The sequence below is a fragment of the Amblyraja radiata genome, chromosome 32, assembly GCF_010909765.2.
Source record: "Amblyraja radiata isolate CabotCenter1 chromosome 32, sAmbRad1.1.pri, whole genome shotgun sequence".
Taxonomy (NCBI): Eukaryota; Metazoa; Chordata; class Chondrichthyes; order Rajiformes; family Rajidae; genus Amblyraja; species Amblyraja radiata.
Window position 1 is genome coordinate 30,858,607 of NC_045987.1, and position 22,684 is coordinate 30,881,290.

Here is a 22,684-nt window from a genome sequence, read left to right on the forward strand (position 1 = left end):
CCGGGCCCGACCAACTGTATTACACTCGTTCCCGGGCGGCCCAACTGTATTACACTCGCTCCCGGGCTAGACCAACTGTATTACACTCGTAGGTACACAAAATTGCTGGGGGAACTCAGCGGGTGCAGCAGCATCTATGGAGCGAAGGAAATAGGCGACGTTTCGGGCCGAAACCCTTCTTCAGTATTACACTCGTTCCCGGGCTAGACCAACTGTATTACACTCGTTCCCGGGTCACGCTAGAGGCAGGAAACATGGGATACATGTTCCCGATGTTGGGGGAGTCCAGAAACAGGGGCCACAGTTTAAGAATAAGGGGTAAGCCATTTAGAACGGAGATGAGGAGAAACCTTTCCACCCAGAGAGTTGTGAATCTGTGGCAATTTCGGACTGAGATGAGGAGAAACATTTTCACCCAGAGAGTTGTGAGTCTGTGGAATTCTCTGCCTCAGGTTCTCTGGTGGAGGCAGGTTCTCTGAGAGGTTTCATGAGAGAGCTAGATAGGGCTCTTAAAGATAGCGGAGTCAGGGGATATGGGGATAGGGAGGAACAGGATACGGATTGGGGATGATCAGCCATGATCACATTGAATGGCGGTGCTGGCTCGAAGGGCCGAATGGCCTACTCCTGCACCTATCGTCTATTGTCTATTATTGAGTACTTTCATTGACATGACATTGCTGTGTCCCAAATATTATGGTGCCCTGAAATGGGGGGGGGGGGGGGTTGGAATAAACACAGCTGTAATTTCTACATGGTGAAACCAAAAGGTATAAAAATGGCAGGGAGACAAAAACGCTGGAGAAACTCAGCGGGTGAGGCAGCATCTATGGAGCGAAGGAAATAGGCAACGTTTCAGGTCGAAACCCTTCTTCAGACTGAAGTGAGGGTGGGGGGAGAAGAAAGGAAGAGATGGAGCCAGTGGGCTGAGGGAGAGCTGGAAAGATAAGGGGAAAGTAGGGACTACCTGAAATTGGAGAAGTCAATGTTCATGCCGCTGGGGTGTAAACTACCCAAGCAAAATATGAGGTGCTGCTCCTCCAATTTACGGTGGGACTCACTCTGGAAATGGAGGAGGCCCAGGACAGAAAGGTCGGATTCGGAATGGGTGGGCGAGTTGAAGTTCTGAGCCACCGGGAGATCAGGTTGGTTAATGTGGACTGAGCGGAGGTGTTCGGCGAAACGATCGCCAAGCCTACACTTGGTCTCACCGATGTAGATCAGCTGACACCTAGAGCAGCGAATGCAATAGATGAGGTTGGAGGAGATGCAGGTGAACCTCTGTCGCACCTGAAATGACTGCTTGGGTCCTTGAATGGAGTCGAGGGAGAAGATAAAGTGAGGGGGGATGGGGAGAGAGAGCAGTGTTACTGGATATCAAGTTCAAGTTCAAGTGAGTTTATTGTCATGTGTCCCTGATAGGACAATGACATTCTTGCTTTGCTTCAGCACAACAGAACATAGCAGGCATTGACTAGGCATTGTAGGATATCGCAGAGACCCTGGTGAGAGCCTCATCTATAGTAGGGGAGGGGAACCCCGTTCCCTGAAGAATGAGGACATCTCCGATGCCCTTGTGTGGAACACTTCATCCTGGGAGCAGATGCAGCGTAGATGGAGGAATTGGGAGTAGGGGATAGAGTCCCCTGTATAACAATGGCCTTTATTAAAATCTGACAATGTGCACTTTAACCACTTGTGATTTATTGAAATACAAATCTCAAATTGCCTCAAGAGAGGCAAATCAATAAATAAATAAATGATGGGTCTTTGTCCCAAACATTATGGAGGGCACTGTAGGTGTGTTTGCATGCGTGGACGAGCGTGAGTTCAGGACTACACGCCCCAACACGCTCCACTCTCTCCCCACGCCGACAGACTGAGAGAGGGAGAGAGAACTATGAGTAAGTTTCCAGAAATTTCCACGCCCCTCCCTCCCTCCCCTTCCGACTCCTGTGGTCGCCATTTTCCACGTTTTGCTTTCCGCACGAAGATGTCTGGAAATGTCTCCTGGAAGAATTTCATCGCTGGAATATTCCTCTTTTCCCTCATTGATCCTGTCTTCATGCAGGTGAAAGGAGACGGTGGTGGATGCAGGGAGGGAGAAAGTTTGAGAAACTTTTCTAAATTTTTGTAAAGTTTGAGAAAGTTTAAGAAAGTTTGGGAAAGTTTTGTAAAGTTTAAAAAAGTTTTGTAAAGTTTGGGATAGTTTAAGAAAGTTTAGAAAAGTTTTGTAAAGTTTGAGAAAGTTCTGTAAAGTTTGAGAAAGTTTTGTAAAGTTTTAAAAAGTTTTGTAAAGTTTGGGATAGTTTAAGAAAGTTTAGAAAAGTTTTGTAAAGTTTGAGAAAGTTCTGTAAAGTTTGAGAAAGTTTTGGAAAGTTTGAGAAAGTTTTGTAAAGTTTAAAACAGATTTGTAAAGTTTGAGAACGTTTAAGAATGTTTTGTAAAGTTTGGGAAAGTTTAAGAACGTTTTGAGAAAGTTTTGGAAAGTTTGAGAAAGTTTTGAAAAGTTTTGGAAAGTTTGAAGAAAGTTTTGGAAAGTTTGAGAAAGTTTTGCAAAGTATGGGAAAGTTTGAGAGAGGAGAGAGATATAGAGAGAGGGAGAGTGAGGGGGGGGGGGCGAGAGAGAGAGGGGAGGGGAATAGACATTAGGCAATAGACAACAGGTGCAAGAGTAGGCCATTTGGCCCTTCGAGCCAACACCGCCATTCACTGTGATCATGGTTGATCATCCCCAATCAGTACCCCATTCCTGCCTTCTCCCCATATCCCCTGACTCCGCTATCTTTAAGAGCCCTGTCTAGCTCTCTCTTGAAAGAGAGAGAGAGATAGATATTGTCGAAAGAGAGGGTAGGGAGAGAGAAAGAAAAAAGATGGAGACAGAGACTTTGTAAGACAAATGTAATGAAGCTTTACAAGATGATTATTTGAGTTTACTGGACATAATCTTGCACTAAACGTTATTCTCTTAATCCTGTATCTGTACACTGTGGACGGCTGGATTGTAATCATGTACAGTCTTCCCGGTGACTGGATAGCGCGCAACAAGAAAGCTTTTCACTGTACCTCGCTACACGGGACAATAAATTACACTCATCTCAAATGCTCTCTTTTGATTTAGGAAATGTCAACAGAGCGGAACAAATGTACACGTGTGAAGATTCAGTCGTTCGAACTCTAGCGATAAACGTGACTTTAAAACATTGTGGAAAACCTTCTCATGTGTCTGTTAATGTGTTTTGAGAGAGTGGGAGGGTGGGGGAGAGAGAAGGGAAAGAAAAGGGAGAGAGAGCGAGAGAGGGGAATTTTGGGTGTGGATAAAACTGATAATAATCCCTCTCCTACTCCTCTAGTGATCGGGGCGTTTGAAACTCCCGTGACGCTGTTTTTGGCGGGAGCCCCTCGCCCCCGAGCGACCAACGGTTTAAACCGCCGCTCGGACCCACGTGGGACGCGGGAAATCAGCCAATGTGAGGCTGTTGCCGGGCAGATCTCGGAGCTCGGACCCGCAGGAACTGGCCAATGGGAGGCTGTTGCCGGGCAGATCTCGGCAACAGGCTCCCTCATCAAACCCTCAAAACCCCCTCAAAATTGCTCAAAAAAACATTAAAACTGCTCAAAAAACACTCAGATCCGCCCAAAACTAAAAACCCATCAAACCTGATCTAAAAACCCTTAAAATGCTCAAACACCCTTAAAACTGCTCAAAACCCCTCTGCTCAAAAGAACCCCATCAAAACTGCTAAAAAAAAAGCTGCTCAAAAAACAACCCTCAAAATAGCTAAAAAACCCTCAACAACTTCTCTATCCCACGACAACCCGCAAAACACCCCAACAACCATGAAAACTGCTCAAACCCCTCAAAACTGCTCAAAAAAACCTCAAAACGATCAACAACGCCTCAAAACACATTTAACAAGCCCTCAAGACCCCCGAAAAAAACCCTCAAAACTGCTGAAAAACCCGTCAACGCCTCCATTCCTCCTCTGGTCCCTCTCTCTCCCTCCCCTCTTCCTCCCCCTCCCTCTCTACCTCTCCCTCCCTCATTCCCTCCCCTTCTGCTCAAACTCCCTCCCCTTCTGTCCTGAAACACCCTCAATCATTTCAAATCCCCCCCCTCCCCTAGACCCCCCTCCCCTACACCACCTCCCCTATCGCCCTGCACCCTCCTGTCGATTCACCACCACCTGGAAAAATAAATTCCTCTCCATCTCTTTCCATATAACCATATAACCATATAACAATTACAGCACGGAAACAGGCCATCTCGACCCCTCTAGTCCGTGCCGAACACATAATCTCCCCTAGTCCCATATACCTGCGCTCAGACCATAACCCTCCATTCCTTTCCCATCCATATAACTATCCAATTTATTTTTAAATGATAAAAACGAACCTGCCTCCACCACCTTCACTGGAAGCTCATTCCACACAGCTACCACTCTCTGAGTAAAGAAGTTCCCCCTCATGTTACCCCTAAACTTCAGTCCCTTAATTCTCAAGTCATGTCCCCTTGTTTGAATCTTCCCTACTCTCAGTGGGAAAAGCTTTTCCACGTCAACTCTGTCTATCCCTCTCATCATTTTAAAAACCTCTATCAAGTCCCCCCTTAACCTTCTGCGCTCCAAAGAATAAAGCCCTAACTTGTTCAACCTTTCTCTGTAACTTAGTTGCTGAAACCCAGGCAACATTCTAGTAAATCTCCTCTGTACTCTCTCAAGGAACGTCCACCAATTCTATCACCTCTACTCCTCCCCTCCCCTACACCCCCTCCCCACACCCCCCTCAAAACTGTTCACGAGAGAGGGGGGGGGAGCGAGTGAGGGACAGGTCGAGGCATTGAGAAGGAGGGAGAGAGAGACTGGGGGAGACAGAGGCACAGGGCAGAGATTGAGGGAGGGAGTGGGGCTGAGAGGGGAGACACTGGGATTGGGGTAGACACTGAGAGGGAAGGAGTGAGCGAAGGGACAGGGGGAGAGTCTGAGTTTATGTTTCTTTGGCAGGAAGAAGAGAGAGAGAAAGTTAATATTGTGTTAGAGAGAGGGAGAGGGAGAAAGGGAGAGAGAAGTTAGAGAGGTAGAGGGAAGCAGAAGAGAGACAGACTGGGGAGAGAAGAGACACTGTGCAGGCGCGTGGGAAGCGTTGAGGGTGCCGACGGTCGTGTCTGCGCATGCGTGGGAGTGTCAGGGCACACTTCATTGCGCAGCTGCCAAGTGCTTTTAGCATTGACAGCGGTCATAGTGCGCAAGTGTGGAAGCCTTAGGGTGCCGGCGGCGATCGGTGCGTATGTGTGTGAGCAACTCCACTACAACTCCCAGCAGCCTTAACGGTTTGATTCAACGTGGAGCATGGAGCAGCAAAATTACAAAAATAAACTGTTTTCTCTCTTCTAAAAAAAACTTTTAAAATGTTCATTTGAAAAATAAAATCTTTCTATATTTCCTACATAAACTTTTTTTCTCTCCAATTACTAAAATATTTTTTTTCTACTGCAGTTCCCTTACCGCCACAACAGATCAATGGTGCATGCAATCTTGCTGGCCCTCCACTCCGCTCTGAACCACTTGGACAACAAAAACCCATATGTCAGGCGGTTATGACCTGGTTTGGCTGGCGTTGAGGGGAGCCCTTCCAGTCAGATCCTTCCTGCACCGTCGGAACCTCATTACCAGTGCACGCTGCCCTCGGGACGGCTGCTATGGAGAGGAGACGGTTGCCCACCTCTTCGCAGAGTGTGGATTTGCAAAAAGAGATCTGGAGAAGTATGCAAGGGTCCCAGGCACGCTTTATCCCAAACAGCTCCGTCACAGAGGACTCTGTGATTTACGGACTGTTCCCAGGGACACATTCAGAGACTGACATCGAGTGCTGCTGGAAGGTCATCAACTCGGTGAAATATGCCCTTTGGTCTGCCCGAGCATTGTTCACCACCCAGCAGAGCGAGATGTCCGTCAGGGAATGTTGCCGACTGGCCCGCTGCGGGGGCACGGTATGGTGGAGACACCCCTTTAAATAAGGGAAGGTGTGGCACGGGTGGCGGACAGATATGTGAGATTGGAGAAATGTATATAAACTGCATTAAACAATTTGTATAGCCTCCGAAAATGTCACATGAATTTTTTGCACGGTTCATGTATTGTATATATTTATTACCTGAATAAAGTCTATTTTGAAAAGAAAAAAAAAGATGATTACAGCTCGGCATTTAATACAATCATCCCCTCCAAGCTGGTTACCAAATTCAGCAGAACTGCGTCTCTGCGCATCCCTCTGCAATTGGATCCTCGACTTCCTCATTCTCAGACCAGTCTGTTCGTATTGGTGGAAATGTGTCAGACTCGATAACGTCGAGTACCTCAAGGCTGCGTGCTCAGCCCCCTGCTGTACTCACTCTATACTCATGACTGCATAGCCGGTCATAGTGCGAACTCCACCATCAAGTTCGCTGACGACGACACCAGCAAAACCAAGGAACTGATTGTGGACTTTGGAAGGAGTAGGATGGGGACCCGCAGTCCCGTTTGTATCAACGGGTCAATGGTTGAAAGGGTCAAGAGCTTCAAATTCCTGGGCGTGCACATCTCTGAAGATCTTTCCTGGTCCGAGAACACTGATGCAATTATTAAGAAAGCACATCAGCACCTCTACTTCCTGAGAAGAATATGGAGAGTCGCTTTGTCCAGGAGGACTCTCTCTAACTTCTACAGGTGCACAGTAGAGAGCATGCTGACCAGTTGCAACGTGGCTTGGTTCGGCAACTTGAGCGCCCTGGAGAGGAAAAGACTACAAAAAGTAGTAAACACTGCCCAGTCCATCATCGGCTCTGACCTTCCTTCCATCAAGGGGATTTATCGCAGTCGTTGCCTCAAAAAGGCTGGCAGTATCATCAAGGACCCACACCATCCTGGCCACACACTCATCTCCCTGCTACCTTCAGGTAGAAGGTACAGGAGCCTGCAGACTGCAACGGCCAGGTTCAGGAATAGCTACTTCCCCACAGCCATCAGGCTATTAAGCTTGGCTCGAACAAAACTCTGAACATTAATAGCCTATTATCTGTTATTTGCACTTTATCAGTTTATTTATTCATGTGTGTATATATTTATATAATGGTAGGTACACAAAATTGCTGGGGAAACTCAGCGGGTGCAGCCGCATCTATGGAGCGAAGGAAATAGGCGACGTTTCGGGCCGAAACCCTTCTTCAGACCCTTCTTCAGACCCTTCTTCTTTATATAATGGTATATGGACACACTGATCTGTTTTGTAGTCAATGCCTACTATGTTCTGTTGTGCTGAAGCAAAGCAAGAATTGCATTGTCCTATCAGGGACACATGACAATAAACTCACTTGAACTTGAACTTGAAAATAAACTTTAAAAAAAAATGTATTTGAAAAATAAAAAATGTTTTTATTTGAAATATAAGCCCTTTCTATATTTCCGAAAAACTTTTTTTCTTCTAATCACTAAAATAAACTTTTTAAAATTTGTATTTGAAAAATAAACTCTTTTTATATTTCCTCAATAAACTTTTTTCTCTCTACTAAAATAAAGTTTTTAATTTTTATTTGAAAAACAAACTCTTTCTATATTTCCTAAATAAACTTTTTTCTAATTACTGAAATAAACTTTTTTCTCTCAGAATACTTAAATAAACTTTCTCAAAAGTAATTTATTGGCAGAGCCGACCTGGTAACATTCGTCTGTGATTGGAGAAAGAGAAGAGAGAGAAAAGGATGTGAGAAAGAGAGGGAGAGAGAAAGCGAGGGGGAGAAAGAGGGGGGGGGGAGAGGAGAGAGAAAGAGAGGGGGAGAAAGAGAGGAGAGAGAAAGAGAGGGGGAGAAAGAGAGGAGTGAGAAAGAGAGTGGAGAGAAAGAAAGGGAAGAGAAAGAGAGGAGAGAGAACGAGAGGGGGAGAACGAGAGGAGAGAGAAAGAGAGGAGGGAGAAAGTGAGAGGAGACAGCGAGAGAGGAAAGAGGAGGAGAGAGATAGAGACAAGATTGAGAAAGAAAAGAAAGAGACAAAGAGGAGAGAAAGAGAGGGGAAGAGAAAGAGCGGAGAGAAAGAGAAGAGAGAGAAAGAGAGGGGGAGAAAGAGAGGAGAGAAAGAGAGAGAAAGAGGGGAGAGAAAGAGGGGGAGAGAGAGAGAGGAGAGAAAGAGAGGGACAACGAGAGGAGAGTGAAAGAGAGGAAAGTGAAAGAGAATAGAGAGGAAGTGAGGAGAGAAAAAGAGAGGAGAAAGAGATGAGAGAAAGAGGGGGAGAAATAGGAGAGAGAAAGAGGGAGAGAAAGCGAGGAGAGAAAGAGAGGAGTGAAAGAGAAGAGAGAGAAATAGAGGGGAGAGTAAGAGAGGAGAAAAAGAGAGGAGAGAAAGGGGGGAGAGAAAGAGATGGGGAGCGAGAGAGGAAAGAGGAGGAGAAAGAAAGATGAGAGGAGAGAAGGAGAGGGAGAAAGAGAGGAGAGGCAGATAGAGAGAGAGAAAGATAGGAGAGAAAGAGAGGAGAGAAATAGAGGGGAGAGAAAGAGGGAGAGAGAGGAGATTAAAAAGAGGAGAGAGAGAGGGGCAGAGAGGTAGGGGAGAGCAGGGCCGGATTTACCTATAAACTAGACAAGTTTAACCTTAGGGCCTCGAGGTCTGGGGGGCCTCCGGCCAAGGCAGGACACCTACCGTTCAACTCTGGGCGGGCCCACCTCTCTATCTCTCTCTCTCTCCATCTCCCCCCACTATCCGTGTCCGGGCCGCCAGGCTCCGCTCGCTCCTCATCCGCCTGCACGGCAGGCCGCCTTGCACATGCGCATTGCTGCGGCCTGCACGTCCTCCCATTGCACATGCGCACAACCACAGCCAGCACATCATCGGCCGCCCTGCGCATGCGCGTTGCAACGGCAACTGGTCGGTGCTGGGCACTTTCTCCCTAGCTTTGAATTGTGGGAGATTTGGCCGCCATGGCTGCCCGGTCGCTGCCACGCTGTCAGCGCTGAAAACCAACGCGGAGGGGGCCTCACAAGTGGAACAGCTTAGGGCCTCTCTTCATCTAAATCCGGCCCTGGGGGAGAGAAAGAGGGGGAGAGGAGATTAAAAAGAGGAGAGAGAGACCTCCAGCTTTCGGCAGCGGCCCGACTCGGAGCTGAGGCTGTGGCGTCCCGACTCGGAGCGGAGACGGCATTCCGGCTTTCGGCAGCGGCCCGAATCGGGGCTGAGGAGGCGGAGACATCACATCGGACGTCCGCTGGACTGAAGGGCGGCATCTTCGGCATGGATCGCTTCAGTGCAGAGGGAGAACAAGTAGGGCGGAGACAGAGACTAAGACTTTTGCCTCCATCACAATGAGGAGGTGCTTGGTGAACACTGTGGTGGTGTTAACTTGTGTTTATTGTATATTTTGTTATTTATTATTATTGTGTATGACTGCAGGCAAGGAGATGGAGAGGGGTAGGGAGATGGAGATGGGGAGGAGAGAGGGGTGGGGTACGGGAGGAGAGAGGGATGGGGGAGAGAGGTGTGGGGGAGGGGAGGAGGGAGATGGGGTAGGGGAGGGAGGGGGAAGAGTGTGGAGGGAGGGGAGAGAGTGGGGAGGGAGGGGTAAGGGGAGAGGTGGAAGAGGGATAGGGGGAGGGTGCGGAGGGAGAGAGGGAATGGGGTGGGGTAGAGAGGGATAAGGAGATGGAGAGGGGTGGGGGAGGGGAGGAGAGAGGTGTGGGGTTGGGGGAGATGGGATACCACCATGAGGTACCACCTCCAGTTTAAATTCCATTTGGAATATTTTGGAGGACCAAGAAACATAGAAAATAGGTGCAGGAGTAGGCTATTCGGCCCTTCGAGCCTGCACCGCCATTCAAGATGATCATGGCTGAACATCCAACTCAGTATCCTGTACCTGCCTTCTTTCCATACCCCCTGATCCCTTTAGCCACAAGGGCCACATATAACTCCCTCATAAATGTAGCCAATGAACTGGCCTCAACTACCTTCTGTTGCAGAGAATTCCAGAGATTGTGTGGAAAATGTTTTCCTCATCTCGGCCCTAAAAGATTTCCCCCTCAAAGGTTCAAAGGTTCAAAGGTTGATTTATTGTCACATACACCTAGATGTAGTGAAATTCCTTTTGCCAATGCAGCACATAAGAAAGAATACAAACATAACAATAATACATAGCTTTAACATAAAAACATCCCCCCACAATGGTTCCCATTATGGGGGAAGGCACAAAGTCCAGTCCCATCCCCAATGTCCACCCATAGTCGGGCCTATTGAGGCCTCCACAGTTGCCTCTACGGAGGCCCGATGTTCCAGGCCGTCCTCGCCGGGTGATGATGTTCCGGCGTCGGGAGAATCCTCTCAGCGGCATGGGAACCCTGGAACAGCCGCCTCCCTACTCGAGACCGTGGCTTCCGGTGCCGACAAGGCCGCGCCGAATGGAGCTCAACTGGCGATCTCGTCGCGAGATCCCAGGCTCCCGATGTAAAGTTTCAGCGCCGCCGCCCGCAGCTCCGCGATGTTTTTAACGCCGGTCCCAGCTCACCGGAGTTCCAGCGCGGCACCGCCGTCCTCAGACCCGCAGCTCTGCCGCCGCCGATGCCGGGGCCGCCGCCGCCGATGCCGACGCTCAGGGCGGTCCCCTCGCTCCTCAGATCCGCAGTTCCCGCCGATGCCCCGGGCGATCCCCTCAGGAAACGCCGCTCCAGGCCCGCTGGTAGGCCGCGAGGACGGGTCGAAAGTGCAGCCCGGAGAAAAGCTGCATCTCCGACCAGGTAGGGACCCTGAAAATTAGTTTCCCCCTCCCCCCCCCCCTCCCCCACACATAAAAAAGCTAGAACTCCTCAAAAACAAAACACTAAACTAACTAAAAATAAGAAAAAACAGACAGCTGCAGGCTAGGCAGCCATACCCCCTACAGGTCGGCGCCAATAATCCGACCTTATCCTTAAACTGTGACCCCTTGTTCTGGACTTCCTCAACATCGTAAATAATCTTCCTGCATCTAGCCTGTCCAACCCCTTAAGAATTTTGTACTTTTCTATAAGATCCCTCCTCAATCTTCTAAATTCTAGCGAGTACAAGCCGAGTCTATCCAGTCTTTCTTCATATGAAAGTCCTGACATCCCAGGTATCAGTCTGGTGAACCTTCTCTGTACTCCCTCTATTGCAAGAATGTCTTTCCTCAGATTTGGAGACCAAAACTGTACGCAATACTCCAAGTGTGGTCTCACCAAGACCCTGCACAACTGCAGTAGAACCTCCCTGCTCCTATACTCAAATTCTTTTGCTATGAATGCTAACATACCATTCGCTTTCTTCATTGCCTGCTGCACCTACATGCCTATTTTTAATGACTGGTGTACCATGACACCCAGGTCTCGTTGCATCTCCCCTTTTCCTAATCGGCCACCATTCAAATAATAGCCTACTTTCCTGTTTTTGCCACCAAAGTGGATAACCTCACATTTATCCACATTATACTGCATCTGCCATGCATTTGCCCACTCACCCAGCCTATCCAAGTCACCGTGCAGCCTCCTAGCATCCTCCTCACAGCTAACACTGCCCCCTAGCTTCGTGTCATCCGCAAACTTGGAGATGTTCCATTCAATTCCCTCGTCCAAATCATTAATATGTATTGTAAATAGCTGGGGTCCCAGCACTGAGCCTTGCGATACCCCACTAGTCACTGCCTGCCATTGTGAAAAGGACCCGTTTACTCCTACTCTTTGCTTCCTGTCTGCCAGCCAGTTCTCTATCCACATCAATACTGAACCCCCAATACTGTATGCTTTAAGTTTGTATACTAATCTCTTATGTAGGACCTTGTTGAAAGCATTCTGAAAGTCCAGATATAACACATCCACTGGTTCTCCCTTATCCACTCTACTAGTTACATCCTCGAAAACTTCTATAAGATTCGTCAGACATGATTTACCTTTCATAAATCCATGCTGAATTTGTCCAATGATTTCACCACTTTAAAAATGTGCTGCTATCCCATCTTTAATGACTGATTCTAGCAGTTTCCCCACTACCAATGTTAGACTAACTGTCTGTAATTCCCCGTTTTCTCTCACCCTCCCTTTTTAAAAAGTGGGGTTACATTAGCTACCCTCCAATCCTCAGGAACTACTGAATCTAAAGAGTTTTGAAAAATTATCACTAATGCATCCACTATTTCTGGGGCTACTTCCTTAAGTACTCTGGGATGCAGCCTATCTGGCCCTGGGGATTTATCGGCCTTTAATCCATTCAATTTACCTAACACCACTTCCCGGCTAACCTGGATTTCACTCTGTTCTGTCTTCCTTAGTGAAGACAGAACCAAAGTAGTTCTTCAATTGGTCTGCCATGTCCTTGTTCCCCATGATCAATTCACCTGTTTCTGACTGCAAGGGACCTACATTTGTTTTAACTAATCATTTTCTCTTCACATATCTATAAAAACTTTTGCAGTCAGTTTTTATGCTCCCTGCCAGTTTTCTTTCATAATCTATTTTCCCTTTCCTAATTAAGCGCTTTGTCCTCCTCTGCTGTACTCTGAATTTCTCCCAGTCCTCTGGTAGGCTGCTTTTTCTGGCTAATTTGTATGCTTCATCGTTTGTTTTGATACTATCCCTGATTTCCCTTGTTATCGCTGAATAGATTCGATTAGATTATATCCTTTATTTGTCATTCAGACCTTTTCGGTCTTGTTACGACTCCCGAATGCAAGTACTTCAGAGCCACGTAACACAAGTCAAAAACCAGGTTCAGGTTCAAAAACAGTTTTAATTATTCACTGGAACACAAAACTCAAACCTGATATAAACAACCCAGTCAGGGATATGGATAAACCGACAAACAATTTAAAAATGCTCCAGCCAGCCACACCATGGGCCGTCGAACCGGAGATTCCAAAACCTGCCCAAAGAGATACAACCCTGAAACCAAAATACACGAAAACTCTAAGGTCAGCCCTTATCCGTCCCAACACAATATCTGATAACACGGAATGGTGAAAATACACAAAGTTCTATGCCATGTGGTCAGGCTGCCTCGGCCCCCACCAACAGACTGCTTATCAGTCAGAGTCCACGACGAAGAGAGAGAATTCTGGGAAGCTCTGGTCTTTATACTCCAGATGAGTCACCCGTCACCTGACGCAGCTGGGCCAATCGGGTACAGGAGCCTTTAACCCCTCGATTCCAGACTCACAGCCACGAGGCCTGTACTTGGGATAGAAACAGAGAAGTAAGTACATAGCATTCACCAGGGGGGGGAAAGCGCCTAACACCCCCACCCAAAGATACTGAATAAGTTTCTGAAAATGAACAAAAAAAACACCACCAAATTTCAGCAACTATTCAGTAACACAGACATCACTGGCGCGACAATGCATCAGATAATACATCATCCTTGCCACGGATATGCCAGTCAAATGAGACAACCGCAAGGGAAGCGTCTCCAAAGCCTCAGAGTTACTCAGCTTTCCCTGCGTTACTGCCACAGACAACCGTGCCTCCCCCACATCACCACCCGTGTCAGGGGGCAGCACCACTGCAGCCAAAACAGGCTTAGGAGGACATAGCTCCGACCCATCAACCTCCACAGGCTCCTTCCTGTCGAACCAGTCCTTCATCCTAGACTGAGCAGAGGCAAGATTACCCATTGCCAGTTCGCATGCCCTCCTCAGTCTAGAGCGAAAAGTACAGACGTGGTCTAAAATACTTCGTTTTGTATCCTCCTGCAACCATTTCTCCTTCAGGACCCTCAACGGACCACGTACAGTATGCGCGAACACCAGGTCAGCAGGACTGAACCCTAAAGACTCCTGCACGACCTCACGCACCGCAAACATAACTAGATGAACCCCCTCATCCCAGACTTTTTCAAACTCCAGGCAGTAAGTCCTCAACATAGATTTCAAAGTCTGGTGAAACCTCTCGAGAGCTCCCTGGCTCTCAGGATGATACGCACTGGAGTAACAATGCTTAATGTCTAACAACTTCATTACCTGACTAAAAACCTTCGACATGAAGTTGGTACCTTGGTCACTTTGCACAACCTTGGGCAAACCGAACAACGAAAAAAACTTAGTGAGAGACTTAACAATTGCAGGGGCAGTAATTCTACGCAAAGGGACCACCTCCGGAAAGCGGGTAGTCGCACACATAATTGTTAATAAAAACTTGTTGCCCATCCTTGTCCGAGGTAGAGGGCCCACACAATCAACTAGAATCCGCTCAAACGGCTCACCGACCACAGGGATTGGATATAAAGGCGCAGGAACAATCGATTGATTCGGCTTTCCTGCCACCTGGCAAATGTGACAACACCTGCAGTGCTGTTTCACGTCCTTTTTCAACCCTGGCCAAAAAAAATTCCGTAAGATGCGGTCATACGTCTTATTGACCCCCAAATGTCCACCCAGAGGACCATCATGAGCCAAACAGAGTATCTCGTCCCTATACCGACGAGGCATCACAATCTGATCAACCACGCTCCAATCATCATGCCCAGATATATCCAAGGGAGACCACTTTCGCATCAGTAAGCCATCCCTTAGAAAATACCCGTTTGCTGTGGAATCCATTTCCCCCTCAGGCACTGCGCAGTCGCACAGATCAGATAAACCTGGATCACTCTTTTGCTCCTCAACCAGCCGGTCACGTGACAGTGACACCGGCACATTTCCAGACACTATCCCATCTTGAGATGGAGAAACACCCTTCACAACACAGGATCTATCATCCTGTTCCCCAAAAATGCTCTCACTCAGGTCCACCACATCCTCAAACTTCGCCTGGCTCTTAGCCATAGCCCTCGTGACAGCACAAGCTGTGAAGACCTTTGGATGCTGCATAGCCAATCTATCAGGACTCTGCACCATCGGAACAGCCGTCACCTCAGGAGTGACTAAAACTCTACCTCCTGCCAAGTCATTCCCCAAAATCACAGAAACTCCCCCAACGGGAAAACACGGCCGTAACCCAACAGTTACCCGGCCTGAAACCAACTCGGACTCGAGACGCACGGTATGCAAAGGCACTACCATGTCATCCATCCCGAATCCTACCACTGGGACACTTGACCCAACCGATGATTCCCCAGAAAACGGCAGTACATCATCCAATATAAAGGACTGAGTAGCACCAGTATCACGCAAGATGGATACTGGAACTCTGTCACCCCCATCCTCTAGAGAAACAAAACCATTCATGATGAACGCAGAATAATTCCTACACTCATCAGACTCAGGCACCTCAGGTACGACAGGTGCCTTCTGTGCACCCACCAAAGCCACAGGCTTTGCATTTTTCTGCTTCAGAACGGGACACGACTTTAACATGTGCCCTCTCCTTCTACAATAGTAGCACACAGGACCTTCATCAGTCCTTACATTTCCGTCAACCTTATCAGCTCGGACATCCCCCTGTATCAACGTGCTGCCATTTGCAGGCACAGAAACAGCTTTGACACTGCCACCGGCGACACCACCACGATCAACCGGCCGTGCACCAAAACTATTGGATCGCCCAACAAAATCAGATTTATGAGTCAATACATACTCATCTGCCAATACCGCAGCCTTAGACACCTCATTCACCTTCTGCTCATTAAGGTAAGTAGTAACCCTCTCAGGGAGACAGTTCTTAAAGTCTTCCATAATTATCAAGGCCCGCAGTAGCTCAAAATCCTTCACTCCTTGAGAAGCGCACCACCTGTCAAAAAGTGCCTCCTTCTCCCTAGCAAACTCCACATAAGTCTGACTATCAAACTTCCTAAAGCGCCGGAACTTCTGCCGGTACGCCTCTGGAACTAATTCATAAGCCCTTAGTACTGTAGACTTCACACACTCATAGTCCAGACCGCTTTCAACAGATAAAGACGAGTACACCTCCCGTGCTTTACCCACAAAGACACACTGCAATAGCAAGGTCCACACGTCCCTAGGCCACTTCAAGGACAAAGCCACCCGTTCAAACACTGTGAAATACTTGTCCACATCCTCCTCACGAAATGGGGGAACCAGGCGGATGTTCTTGCTCATATCAAACTCCCGTTCCCTAGAAGAAACCCGGGAATTATCTATTTCTTTTTCCCGCAGCTGAAATTCAGCCCTTTTGGTTTCCTCCTCAAGCTCAAGCCGTTTCATTTCAAGAACATGCATGAGCTCTTTCTCTTTTAACAAAGAGGCAATTCTCTGTGACTCAAGCTCCATCTCCTTCAGTTTAATGATGGCCTCCATGTTCTGAACTGGCTGAACAGAAGGTGGGGGACTGTCTGCACCACCAGGCAAAACCCCAGCCTCCACCAACGCAGCCCACAACTCCGATTTAATGGAGTGTTTCTTTGAATGCTTGTCAATAGTCACGGCATAGTTCTCAGCCAGCAAAATCAAATGCTCCCTCGTACATCTATCAAACAACTCCCGACTAGGAGCCTCAACAAATTCTTTCACCTTAAATTCCATTTCTAAAGTAGCCCCAAAACACCAGCTAAAACCTGGGCACTAATGCTACCACAAACAGGGAAGAAAAAATTCCCTCTCAACACACAGACTTCCCCAGTCCAGAAGCCTACCAAAAAAAACCCCTAAAAATGTCTAGGGTCCTCAAAACTTAGGACGAGCCCCCATTTTGTTACGACTCCCGAATGCAAGTACTTCAGAGCCACGTAACACAAGTCAAAAACCAGGTTCAGGTTCAAAAACAGTTTTAATTATTCACTGGAACACAAAACTCAAACCTGATATAAACAACCCAGTCAGGGATATGGATAAACCGACAAACAATTTAAAAATGCTCCAGCCAGCCACACCATGGGCCGTCGAACCGGAGATTCCAAAACCTGCCCAAAGAGATACAACCCTGAAACCAAAATACACGAAAACTCTAAGGTCAGCCCTTATCCGTCCCAACACAATATCTGATAACACGGAATGGTGAAAATACACAAAGTTCTATGCCATGTGGTCAGGCTGCCTCGGCCCCCACCAACAGACTGCTTATCAGTCAGAGTCCACGACGAAGAGAGAGAATTCTGGGAAGCTCTGGTCTTTATACTCCAGATGAGTCACCCGTCACCTGACGCAGCTGGGCCAATCGGGTACAGGAGCCTTTAACCCCTCGATTCCAGACTCACAGCCACGAGGCCTGTACTTGGGATAGAAACAGAGAAGTAAGTACATAGCATTCACCAGGGGGGGGGAAAGCGCCTAACAGGTCTGAACGAAATGTCGTTGCCTGCAGCCAAACATATAATAATAAACAAGAAAACACACAATAAACACAAATTAACATCCACCACAGTGAGTTCACCAGGCACCTCCCCACTGTGATGGAGGCAAAAGTCTTAAAGTTACTGTCTCTTCCATCCTCATTCTCCCACTGCGCTGAGGCAATATGTTGTTAGGTAAGGGGGGGGGGCATATTTTGTGGTGTGCACCCTTTATTTCAGTCTCATATCACAAAATCTTCCCCCTTCTTTACCTATTCACCTTAATAAGTTCCCCTCAGATTCCTATACAATTTTTCCCCATCCCCGCATCTCTCACCTTAAATCCATGCCCTCTGGCCCTCGATTCCCCTACTGTGGACAAGAGACTCTGTGCTTCTACTCGATCTATTCCCCTCAGATTCATATTTAATTTTCCCCACCCCCGCATCTCTCACCTTAAATGCATGTCCTCTGGTCCTCGATTCCCCAACTCTGGGAAAGAGACTCTGTGCATCTATCCGATCTATTCCTCTGGTGATTTTGTACACCTCTATAAGATCACCCCTCATCCTCCTGCGCTCCAAGGAATAGAGTTCCATCCTGCCCCAACCTCTCCCCGTAGCTCAGGCTCCTCGAGTCCTGGCAATATCCTCGTAAATCTTCTCCACGCCCTTCTCTCCTCCAGCTTCCATTTCACCTCCTCCTCCAGCTTCACTCCCCTTCTCTTTTTCTCTCCCCCCTCTATTTCTCTTTCCACTCTTTATCCCTCATTCTCATCTATTTCTCTCCTCCTCTCTTTCACCCCTCTTCTTTCTCTCTCATCTATTTCTCTCCCCTCTTTCTCGCTTCTCTTTCCCTCTCCGCTTTCTCTTCTCCTTCTCTCTCCTCTTTGTCTTTCCTCTCGTTCCTCTCTCTTCTCTTTCTCTCTCCTCTTTCTCTCTCCTCTCGCTCTCTCTCTCTCTTTCTTTCTCACTCCCCCATGCCTTTATCCACTTATCACTCCAAAAAAGTTACTCCAGCACTTTGTGTCTTTTCTTTAAAAAAAACAGTATTTGCAGTTCCTTCTGTTTCAAGTTTGAACGGTTGGGATTCGGGGTGAAGGGTGGAAGTGATATCTCTAAACCCGATACTGACCTCCTCTCACCCATTCTCGCTCTCCCTCTTCTATCTCTTCCTCTATTCTCTCATCTCTTTCTCTCTCTCTCATCTTTTTCTCTCGCTCTTTCTTACCCGCTCTCCCCCTCTCTTTCTTTCCCCCTCTCCCGCCCCTCTCCCCCCTCACTCCTCCTGCTCCCCCAACTCCCACTTTCTCCCCACCCCTCATCCTCTCTCACCATTAAATAGGAGAGAGAGACAGAGGTAGGGAGAGCAGGGGGACAGGGAGGGGCAGGAGACTGAATGGGCCGAATGGCCTGTTGTGTCTCTGAACCAAACCTCTGTATTTCACTCTGTTTAAGAAGGAACTGCAGATGTTGGAAGATCTGCAGTTGCTGGAAGAGCCTGAAGTAGGGTTTTGACCTGAAACGTTGCCTATTTCCTTCGCTCCATAGATGCTGCCTCACCCGCTGAGTTTCTCCAGCATTTTTGTCTACCTTTATTTCACGCTCTTTCTCTTGCTCTCACTATTTTGCCTTTTCCTTCTCCTCTATCCCTCCCTTGTATCTCTCTCTCTCCCCCTCCCCCTCTCTCTCTCTCTCTCTCTCTCTGTCTGTCTCTCTCTGTCTCTCTCTCTTTCTCACCCTCTCTCTTTCCCTTCCCCCCTCTCTCTCTTCTTCTCTCCCTGTCTTTCTCTATCTATCTCTCCATCTGTCTGTCAGTCACACACACACACTCACCCCCTCCACTCCCTTCCTCACTCTCTCCCTGCCACTCTCTGTCACACTCCTCTCTCTGTCTGTCGTTCCGTGTGTGGGTGTGTGTGTGTGAGTGGCTGTCTGTTTCTGTGTGTGTGTCTGTCTGCGTGTATGGCTGTCTGTGTGTGTGTCGGTGTGTGTCTGCGTGATTGAGTGTGTGAGGTGGATGGTGTGTGTGAGTGTGTGTGTGTTTGTGAGGTGGAGGGTGTATGTTTGTGAGGTGAAGGGTGTGAGTGTGAGGTGGAGGGTCTGTGTGAGGTGGGGGGTGTGTGTGAGTGTCTGTGTGTGTGTGAGTGTGTGTGCCTGCGTGAGTGAGTGTGAGGTGGAGGGTGTATGTTTGTGAGGTGAAGGGTGTGAGTGAGGTGGAGGGTCTGTGTGAGTGTTCAATAAATAACAAATAATACAAATAATATAGTCTTTTGTAGTTCAGAGCTTATTCGCTGTTTAATACCCTGATGGCTGTCAGGAAGAAGCTGTTCCTGAATGAGTGTGTGTGTGTGTGCGTGTGTGTGAGTGTGTGCATGGGTTTGTGTGTGAGTGTATGTGCGTGTGCAAGTCTGTGTGTGTGTGAGTCTGTGTCTGTGTGTGTGTGTGCACTCTGCTTGAAATGCTGTGAAAATGGATTTGCTGACCTGCACTCTGCTTGAAGTGCTGTGAGATTGGACTTGCTGCCCGCACTCTGCTTGGAGTGCGGCGAGGTTGGATTGGCATCCTGCACTTCACTTAGGAGTAGGCCATCTTGCCTACTCATATCTTTGGATATGAGAGCGAAGGCAGAAGCAAAGGTCCGATCTTTGGGCGGAAGCAAGATGGCGGAAGCTAGTTGCTGAAATCAAAGATCTTATAGCGGAGCAAGATGGCCTACTCCTACGCAAAACACGTAGTATGGTCATTGGCAGATTCATGGGTAATCTGGATAGGCATATGGATGAGAAGGGAATGGAGGGTTATGGTATGAGTGCAGGCAGGTGGGACTAAGGGAAAAAAAGTTGTTCGGCATGGACTTGTAGGGCCGAGATGGCCTGTTTCCGTGCTGTAATTGTTATATGGTTATATGGTTAATTATAGGACCCATTTTAACAACCAGCCTCCGCCATCTTGCTTCCGGCCAAAGATCAGATCTTTGCTTCCATCTCCGCTCTGGAATCTAAAGAATCTTTGCTTTGTCCATGGCGGCGTCCACATCTACTAGTCCTGCATTCTGCTCTGCTGTAAGTTGCTCCAATCGTCAATGTAGGCAATCCGACTTGTCTTTCTTCAGGTTCCCCGTTAAGGAGGAAAGGTAAGAAAACATTTATTACTTCTGTGGCATATTGAAAATTTTATTTAGCCTGTTCAATCTCTCACTGTAGTTATATCATTGAGCTCAGATTGTCGAGTCCTCATGGCAACATCCTTGTAAAAATCTTCTCCTCAAGAGCATTTTCTTTCTACCTCCATGTTATTTAATGCAGAATAAGAACATATTGACTCTGTTTTGTACTGAGAATTTTATTAAGTCAGCCCGAACTTTCACTATAGTTCAGATCTTAGAGCTGGGTACTCCCCTTTTTCTCAAAAGCAGTTGAGGCCTCATGGCAACATCCTTGTACTGAGAATTTTATTAAGTCTGTCCGAACTCTCACTATAGTTCAGATATTAGAGCTGAGTGCTCCCCTTTGTCTTGTATTGAGGCACCTCAATAGACAATAGGTGCAAGAGCAGGCCATTCGGCCCTTCGAGCCAGCACCGTGGTCATGGCTAATCATCCACAATCAGTACCCTGTTCCTGCCTTCTCCCCATATCCCCTGACTCTGCTATTTTTAAGAGCCCTATCTAGCTCTATCTTGAAAGCACCCAGAGAACCTGCCTCCACTGCCCTCTGAGGCAGAGATTTCCACAGACTCACCACTCTCTGAGAAAAAGTGTTTCCTCGTCTACATTCCAAATGGCTTACTCCTTATTCTTAAACTGTGGCCCCTCCAACATCAGGAACATGTTTCCTGCCTCTAGCGTGTCCAAGCCCTTAACAATCTTATATGTTTCAATAAGATCCCTTCCTCTAATCCTTCTAAACTCCAGAGTGTACAAGCCCAGCTGCTCCATTACCTGCATGCTTACTTTCATAGACTGATGTACAAGGAACCCCAGATCCCGTTGTACTATCCCATTTGCCAACTTGACACCATTTAGATAGTGCTGGAATAGGTGCAGGAGTACTAGTTGCCTCATGGCAACATCCTTGTAAAAGATCGGCCGACTTGGGGCTGCTAAATATCCCGCGGTCTAGGCATAAGCTTAGGCGCGACCGTGCCTTTGCGGTTGCAGCTCCTAGACTGTGGAACAGCATCCCCTTTCCCATCAGAACTGCCCCCTCCATCGACTCCTTTATGTCAAGACTAAAAACTTATCTATACTCCCAAGCCTTTCCTGACGTCCACTGAACGAGAGCTATATGTATATATGTATGTAATTTGTTTGTTTATATTATTCTTATAAAAAATGTAAAGCACTTTGGCCAACAAAAATTGTTTTTTAATTGTGCTATATAAATAAATGTGACTTGACTTGACTTCTCAAGAGCATTTTCTTTCTACCTCTCTGTTATTTAATGCAGAATAAGAACATATTGACTGCATGATATTTTCTGTAATTTCAGATGTCGACAGTGTGTCCAGAATACTCACCGACATGATCTCCTACACTGAACTTCTGAGTATTTGTCAAATAACTGCCATCTTATGTACATTGTGTGAAATTGTGATTTGTTTGCTGCGCAAAACAATACAAATGGCGATTTATTTATTATTGTATCTATGTTGGACGTTTGCTCTTTGTTGTAAGCAGGGGTGGGGCTGTCATTGTGTTACATACGTTGAATTGTACATCACTTTCACTGATTAGCTGATATGCTGAACACTTCAACCCTGTATATCTCGCGCAAAGAATAATGTGAATTATGTAAATCTTACTATGTATGTCAGAAATAAAGTGTTAACCATGTTAATGGATTTCTATTATGAATTATTTAAAATTGTGTGGGTTGGTGCAATATTGGTGCCATATGCTGCTAATGTGTCGTTATCAGATATTCAGTGTTAAAAGAGAAATAAATCACAACAAAAGCGAAAAGATGTTCCTTTCACAGCGTCTGGCCTGGATCAGCACGGCCGAGGCACCAAAGTGAAGCTGCGGGGAGGTTTACAATGTTTTTTTATTTAATGTTGTCCCTTGTCTAGTCTGATTTGACTTGACTTGAAATAAAGTTCATCATTGGATATAAAAATCCGAAGAAATATAAATGTGTGTGTTATCTATATTACTAAAACTCTGTTCTTGACCGGTTTTGGCTTTCTGTGCTGCGGTTTCCGAGAGTACGCCGCCACCTACGGCCGTCATTTTTGGCCACCTCGCTCAGAGCCCCCCTCCGCCACATGTGTGCCGAGGATTTTTCCCGTCGATGAAAATTGACAGAGATATTAATGTTTTTACAACATTCCCCATTCTCTCTGCTGCCCCTGCTGGAGGGATGGGGAGGGACTATAAAACCAGGAAGTGGTGTGCCTCAATCAGTCTCTGCAAGTGGTGTGCCTCAATCAGTCTCTGCAAGTGGTGTCCCTCAATCAGAGCTTTGAATGACACTGACAAATGTCTACAGCATTGTG

General features: G+C 47.3%; 1 long non-coding RNA gene across 1 annotated transcript; it reads left to right on the top strand.

The window, feature by feature from the left end:
* The first annotated feature begins 2,154 nt into the window (after positions 1-2,154).
* LOC116990717 lies at positions 2,155-17,618 on the top strand. The gene is made up of 3 exons (XR_004416610.1): positions 2,155-2,168; positions 5,732-5,734; positions 17,476-17,618. It is a non-coding gene; the product is annotated as an uncharacterized LOC116990717 (long non-coding RNA).
* The last annotated feature ends 5,066 nt before the right edge of the window (positions 17,619-22,684 follow it).